Consider the following 7476-nt stretch of genomic DNA (forward strand, 5'->3'; position numbering starts at 1 on the left):
ATAATCTCAATCAAAATCTTGGCAAGATGATGGGTAGAAACTGATAATCTGATGATAAAATTTATAAAGAAATGAAGAGGATCAAGAATTTCCAAGGTGTTCTTAAGGAAGAAGTAATCTGGAGGGTATACACTGCCACGTATCAAGACTTACCAAAGCTACAGTAATTAACACTGCATGGCATTGTGATACAAAAGATGGAACTGAACATAGAGTCTATAAATAGGCATGCTGACATACGGAACTCTGATTTATGTCAAAGACAGCAATGCAGAGAAGTAGACAAAGAACAGTCCTTTTATCAGTAGTGCTCAACTAATTGGATGTTTGTAACAAAAAAATGAAGCAAACCATCCGAAACTAAGAAAGATGAATAAGGCAGAGTCACTCCCTCTCATGGCCCTCAAAGGGATCAAAAATTGTCAAAACCTTGATCTTGGACTTCTAACCTCCATAACTGTGAGAAGATAAATTTGTGTTGTTTAAGCAAAAAAAAAAAAAAATGAAGCTGAACTCCTACTTCACAATGTACATAAAAGTCAATTCACAGTGGATTTTGGATCTAAAAGTAGAAGGTAAAACAACAAAACTTTAGAATATAGCAAATATATTCATTGTTTGAGGCAGAATTAAAAAACTCTTAAATAGAGTAAACACAAGATCCATGAAGAAAAGTATCAAGCATTTAAAGGTGAATAAAACAAAGAGGCTGCAGTACAGGAGATCAGGAGAGAGATACACATGAGGTAGGAAGTATATGGAGAACTTAGAAAAAAGAAAACACTTAGAAAGTATTGTCTTAAGGATAGAGCAGTCAGTCGGGTCAAATGAGCTGCGTGATGAAGTAAAATAAGGGTAAAAAAATCACCACTGAATTGGGCCTCATAGAAGCTGCTGATGTCCTTGACAAGAGCAGATTGAGTGACATACATGGACAGACCTGAATGAAGTGATTTGAAAAGAATGGGAACTGAGGAAGAGGAATATTTCAATACTAACAATGCTTGCAACTGTTTGACATGAAGATTAGCAGAGAAACGGCAAAAGAGCTATTGAGAGAGACTTTCTGTTTAGGAGAGACAGTCTTTAAATGGAAGATACTGGAACATGTAGTAATTAAGTGCTGTAGTCCTGGCACAGGACATAGGTCTAAGGAATAGGTTAAGTGTAAGTATATGTGAATTTAGACTTTATCCCGTGCCAAACTGATATGAACTGGATAATGGATATCTATTTCCTGAACTGTGCATGAGACCAGTTCTTCAGACAATCGTCAAATAGACCTAAGGGTGAGGTTGGCGATATAGTCTGTAAGTGCCCTTGAGGGTAACCCAAGGCATGGTCACTGACCTCCTCCTTGGGTATCACAGGAATCATGCTGGGCTGTTTTTGCTGATTGCAATACCAGCTCTGTCTGATGCTGTATTTTGATGGATGCAACACCTCTCAGTCAATTGCAAGAAACAGAATGTTTGCCTGGGAAAGAAAAAATCCAATCTCAGGATTAGGTAGTTCCCAGAGCCCTGCTGACCCCCAGCCCTGATGAAATCTCTGGCACCTGCAGTGGAAGATGTTGCCCAAACAGATTTTTCACCTTTGTCTTTACCAGGGCACAGCGTGTCAGGTGCAGACCCCAGGGCCAGGGGGACCCCAGGGCTCCTTACTGAGAGCACTGACCAGTTAGGCCTGGACTGGGGGAGTGACAGCAAGAGGAGACCAGAAGCAACTCTGATCCACAGTCACATTGGGGGAAGATCTGAGCCAGTATATATCGCTTCTGAAAATGCCTTAGTTCTGATCAATAACAATTCTTCTTTCCATGGTCTTGAATGGCAGAGCACTTTTAGACACGTGTACCCTGCACAGGAATAAAATTTCCCTGCAGAAGGCTACACTGCAGGTCTCCTTCCTGCTCTGCTCCCCCAGTAATCACTGACCTGAGGACTTGCCTCAAACTGATGAGTCAGCTGGGATGTTGTTTCTGCTTCTTCTGCCCCTCCTTGGGAAATTTCCACATTCCATGTGTATGATGAGTTATTCTGATGGCTTTGATTACATAAGGCCCAATGTCTACAAGGAAGGGAACTTGGTGGTCAGTGGATTTTCTCCCTTCTATACATTGACCTAGGATTCAGAAATGCAACAGAAATTTCTTTGTGATTCGTCCAAGCAAAGATAAGTTCGTGTGTGCGTGTAAATCCCTCTGACATTTATGAAAGTTGAATATAAAAGCTGTGCTGAGATTCTCCAGTAAACAATGAGTCATCAGCTCCTTTCTTTTCTTTTAATAATTATTTGTGGTTTCCTTTAATTTTCCCTTCTGTAATATTTTCCCCCAAAACAGAAGACAGAAATAAGCATCTTTTATTTTCTCCTGCCTTGGAATAATTTCTATTAGTAATTATATTCTGAAAGCCTAAAGGATGCAAGTTGCAGGCGAAAAACGCCAAGATCCCACTGTGGTGATCCACATGCCATCCTGCTCCTGACTCACGATGTGGGAAGGGAGAGAATCCTTGGGCACACCATATCTTGACTAGAAGTTAGTGCTAAGAGCAAGTCTCATCAAAGAATATAGATTATTCAAAAACGAACTTTTTATTGAGATGACATTTATTTTTCTTCAAAATGCATTTACTAAGTATCCTTTATGGTCTAATATAATTTGGAGTATTCTCTGAAAAAGATGTGTTTTTTTCAAGTTTTATACAGATGTAATTGACATTCATCACTGTATAAATTTAAGGTGCACAGCATGATGGTTTGACTTATATATTTGGTAAAACGATTACCACAATAAGTTTAGTTAGCATCTATCATCTCATATAAATATAATAAGGAGAAAAAGCAAAAAAAAAAAAAAGAAAGGAATATGTTTTTCCTTGTGATCAGAACTCAGGGTTTACTCTAACAACTTTCATATGTATCATACAGCGGTGTTAACTATAGTCATGTTGTACATTAGATCCCTAGTACTTATCAAAGATAAAGTGTTTAAAAAATATATATATACACACACACATATATATATAATGAAATTTTCTACATGTATTTTTATTAATTGCTAGCCTAATGATACTGTGGTCAGAGAATGCACTGTGTATAATTTCAATGTTCAAAGGCTTACTTGATGGCCCATTGTATTGTCAAATGTATGTATATTCTTTGGTGTTCAAAATAGTCCAGCATTATTTATTGTTTTATGTAACTATCTGTTAAGCTTGTTTTCCATAAATTTGCATAATTTTTTGTCTCTAATTTGACCATTTCTAAGAGGTTGTACTAAACCTCCAAATCTGGTTGTTCATGTATATACTTATGCATAAGGGTCTATACATAGTAGCTTTTTTTCAGTTTGGGGGGGGATACATATATTCACTGTAAGTACTTGATCTTCTCTTCCTTTCAACACATATGATCACCACCTTTGATATTTTACATTCTTTTTGATACGAAGTCTGATTTTATCAGATATTAACAAGGATACCGATGTTTTCTTTTGGTTCATATTTAAATGGAATAACATTTCTATCTACTTTAGTCTTTTCTGTGTTTTGCTTCAAGTATTGGAAAGAATGTAGTTATGTCCTGTGGTAGGTGGAACGTGCCCTCAAAGGTGACAAAGTCCTAATCCTTCGAATCTGTGAATATGTTACCTCACATAGAAAGGAGACTTGGCAAATGTGAAGAATCAAGGATTTTGAGAAGAGGAGATAATCCTGAATTATCTGGATGGGTGCAAAATAATCGCAAGCGTCCTTACAAGTGAAAGGATAAGTCAAGAATGTCAGAGTCAGAGAAGGAGTTATGACAACAAAAACAGGGATTGAAGTAATACGAGGCTATTACCTAAGAAAGTGGGAAGCCTCTAGAAGCTAGAATGTGCAAGGAAATGGACACTTCCCTAGAGCCTGCAGAAGGAATGCAGTCCTGCTGACACCTTGATTTTAGCCAGTGAGACTCATTTTATATTTCTGACCTCCCAAAGTACAAGATAATAGATTTGTGTTGTTTTAAGCCTCTAAATCTGTGGTAGATTCTCAGAGTAGCAATAGGAAATGAATACAAGCCCTCTTTTAATCCAATCAGAGTATCTCTGGGTGACTCAGAATTACAGTCTCCCAACATTTTGGTTTTTAAAGCTGTATTCACCAATGAAAATAATATTTTAATAGTAGAGCGACAAAAGCCTATGTTCTATTGTGCAATCTTCTGGAATTGCGTGTTGTACCTTATCAATTAAATTGTTTGAAAATTAAAGTTGGATTGAACTTAGATGTGCAAGAGAGGAATCAAACCAAAGGTAATCTGTAAAGGTCACTGCCTATGATGGTTTTATAATCTGTAAATAAACATATGAAAAGCTGCAAGTTTACCTTGCTCCTTGGACTCTGAATTGTTTTTACTCTTTTAGAAAACCATAGAGTCATAAATTGCCTTTCTCTTTATTTTCTCCCTAAGACTCTCTCCTTATTTATTATGGTGCAATTTCCCTGCTTCTGGTGAGATGTGTTTCCTAGCTCTGCGAGGCAGGCCATTTTATAAAGGTATATTGCAAAAGTTTTGATGACACCATTCTATATTCGACTTGCCCTTCCTCCAAGCTTTTCTTATGCACTTCCCTGTCTTACCTAGTTTCTTTGTATGGAACATGATCTTTTGCTTCATCTCATTATACCGGCACTTGGCCATGACCAACCTCATGTTGCTGTCACTGTATGAAGTAGTGCTTGACTTGTAAACAAATATGGAAATTAGTCCTTTCCCCTTAAGCACCCTGCCAACTAACTCATTTTAGGACATTGGTCTATCTCTTTTGAGTGCAGAGCGGTAGTGCTGGATCTTCCAAGGCTTTGGGAACACCATGTGCATGTGCTTTGGATTCCAAAGTCATGAAGAGACAATAATTGCTGTGGAATGAACAAGTTGCTTGAGTCAAAATGCCATGCATTTCCTCCTTTTTTTCCCACGGGAGTTACACCTGAAGTGAATGACTTTATCTTATTTCTAATACTATGGATTTAGTACAGGTTGAACTACAAAAATTATCGTTATGTCCTGGTCTTTGTTTTTGCCTTCAAGGAAATCAACAGGAGCCCCCAGCTGCTCCCCAATGTGTCTCTGGGTTTCCATGTCTACAACTCCTTCCACAGTGATGTCAGCACCTTGGAGAGTACCATGAGCTGGTCATTGGATGGGGGCCAGAAGATCCCTCTTGACACCTGCCAGGCACAAATCAAGGTTGTGACTGTCACTGCAGGAACCACACCAGCATTCTCTGTCCAGATTGGGACACCGCTGGAGCTCTACAAATACCACAGTTATGAGCATGCTGGAGGGATGGATCTGGAGAGACTGAAGATTTCCTCCTTGGTGAAATTCTGTGGCCACTCAAGTGGAAAAGAAGAAAGTGGGTTTGCATATCTCCCTAATAGGAAAATACCTACCACAGATCGTTCTTGATACGGTGGATTCATTATTTTGGTGTGTGAAGCTGAGAAGAGATGAAGTAACCAGAAGCTAGCATCATTGGCTAAAGCAGACCACCGTAGCTTCTGGAAATGTGGTTACCCAAATTCTCTGAAAGGAGTGGAAGCTGGATATGCTGAAATAACCACACCTTAGTTATTTATCTTCTAGTTAGTAAAATTTTATATGTAAACATGTACTTAAAACTATTTTACTTGGTCAAAAGACCTGAACAGACATTTCTCCAAAGAAGATATACAGATGGCCAGCAGACACATGAAAAGATGTTCAAAATCATTAACTATCAGGGAAATGCAAATCAAAACTACAATGAGATATCACCTCACGCCTGTCAGAATGGCTATAATTAACAAGACAGGAAACAACATGTGTTGGAGAGGCTGTGGAGAGAAGGGAATTGTCATACACTGCTGGTGGGAGTGCAAACTTGTGTAGCCACTATGGAAAACAGTATAGAGATTCCTCAAAAATTTAAGGATAGAACTACCATATGATCCAGCTATTCCATTGCTGGGTATTTATCCAAAGAACTTGAAAACACAATACGTAAAGATACATGCACCCCTGTGTTCATTGCAGCTTTATTCACAATAGCCAAGACTTGGAAGCAACCTAAGGGCCCAACAAGGAATGAATGGATAAAGACGATATGGTATATATGCACAATGGAATACTACTCAGCCATAAGAAACAATGAAATCCAGGCATATGTGACAACATGGATGGACATTGAGGGTATTAGGCAAAGTGAAATAAGACAGAGGGAGAAGGTCAAATATCGTATGATTTCAGTCATTAAGTAGTAGATAATAACAACAACAAACAAATACATAGAGACAGACATTGGATTGGTGGTTACCAGAGGGGAAGGTGGAAGGGAGAATGGCGAAAGGGATAATTCGGTACAAGTGTGTGGTGAAGGGTTGTAATTAGTATTTGGGTGGCGAGTGTGATGTAATCTATGCGGAAATAAAAGTATAATGATGTACACCTAAAATTTATGCCATGTTATAAACCAATGTTACTGCAATAAACAAAAAAATGAAAAAAATGAAAAAAAAATTAAACTCTTCAAATACTTTGCAAATAGTCACAAATTTAATCTTAATAAAAGGCAATGAAAAGGTACCATTATTATGGGAATTTTTAGAGATATAGAAACTAAGATGGATAGACGTTATGTAACCTTCTCCATATCGTTAAGCTAGTCATATTAGAGTCAGCATTTGAACCCAGGCAGCCTGGTTTCAAAGCCAAGCTTCCCCTCAATCACTTCTACCATCAGATAATATTGCTTCATATTCACAGAGTTATTGCCAAGAATATAAGTTTAGCTACCTGATCATATGAATTTTGCTGAAATTCTGTTTATTTTGCTTCCAGAGAACTCAATACAGAACCTTTTTTCTCTTTTGATTCAGATCACCTATGGAGATATTGATCCTGTACTGAAAGGTAAGGACTACTTTTCCTCTCTATCAGGTGGCTTCCAAGGACATATCTTTAGTCTTCAGAAGGGTCTCGCTCCTGATACATTTTGGCTGGAGCTGGGTGGGAAATTTAGTGTCAGTTGATATAAAAAGTGAGCAGTTCCTCTGGGAACTCAGAAGAGAGGAGACTATGAACGGTGCCTGCCTGTGACTAAGATACCTGTGACCAAGAGGACGTACACTTCAAAAGATTGGACCTTCATGGCCAGAATCATAGGCTCACCAACCAATATGTTAACCTTGTATGGTGACACAAGTATATTAATAAGTGTGAGCATTGCAGGAAAGTATTATTTAACCACTCAGATGGTGTGGATCACTACACCACAGTGGGACACTTCTTTTTTCCACTTCACCCCTTTTTCATTCTTACCATGGGAGTCTTTCCTTTGCACACCAGAACTTTGAGATATCTGGATTTAAACGCTCTCTATGGACAGTTCGCCCCTCTAAATACCCAGAAGACTTTCTCTTTACCAAATTATGGCTTGAAATT

This window comes from Diceros bicornis, unplaced genomic scaffold, assembly GCF_020826845.1.
Source record: "Diceros bicornis minor isolate mBicDic1 unplaced genomic scaffold, mDicBic1.mat.cur scaffold_268_ctg1, whole genome shotgun sequence".
In the NCBI taxonomy this organism is placed as follows: domain Eukaryota; kingdom Metazoa; phylum Chordata; class Mammalia; order Perissodactyla; family Rhinocerotidae; genus Diceros; species Diceros bicornis.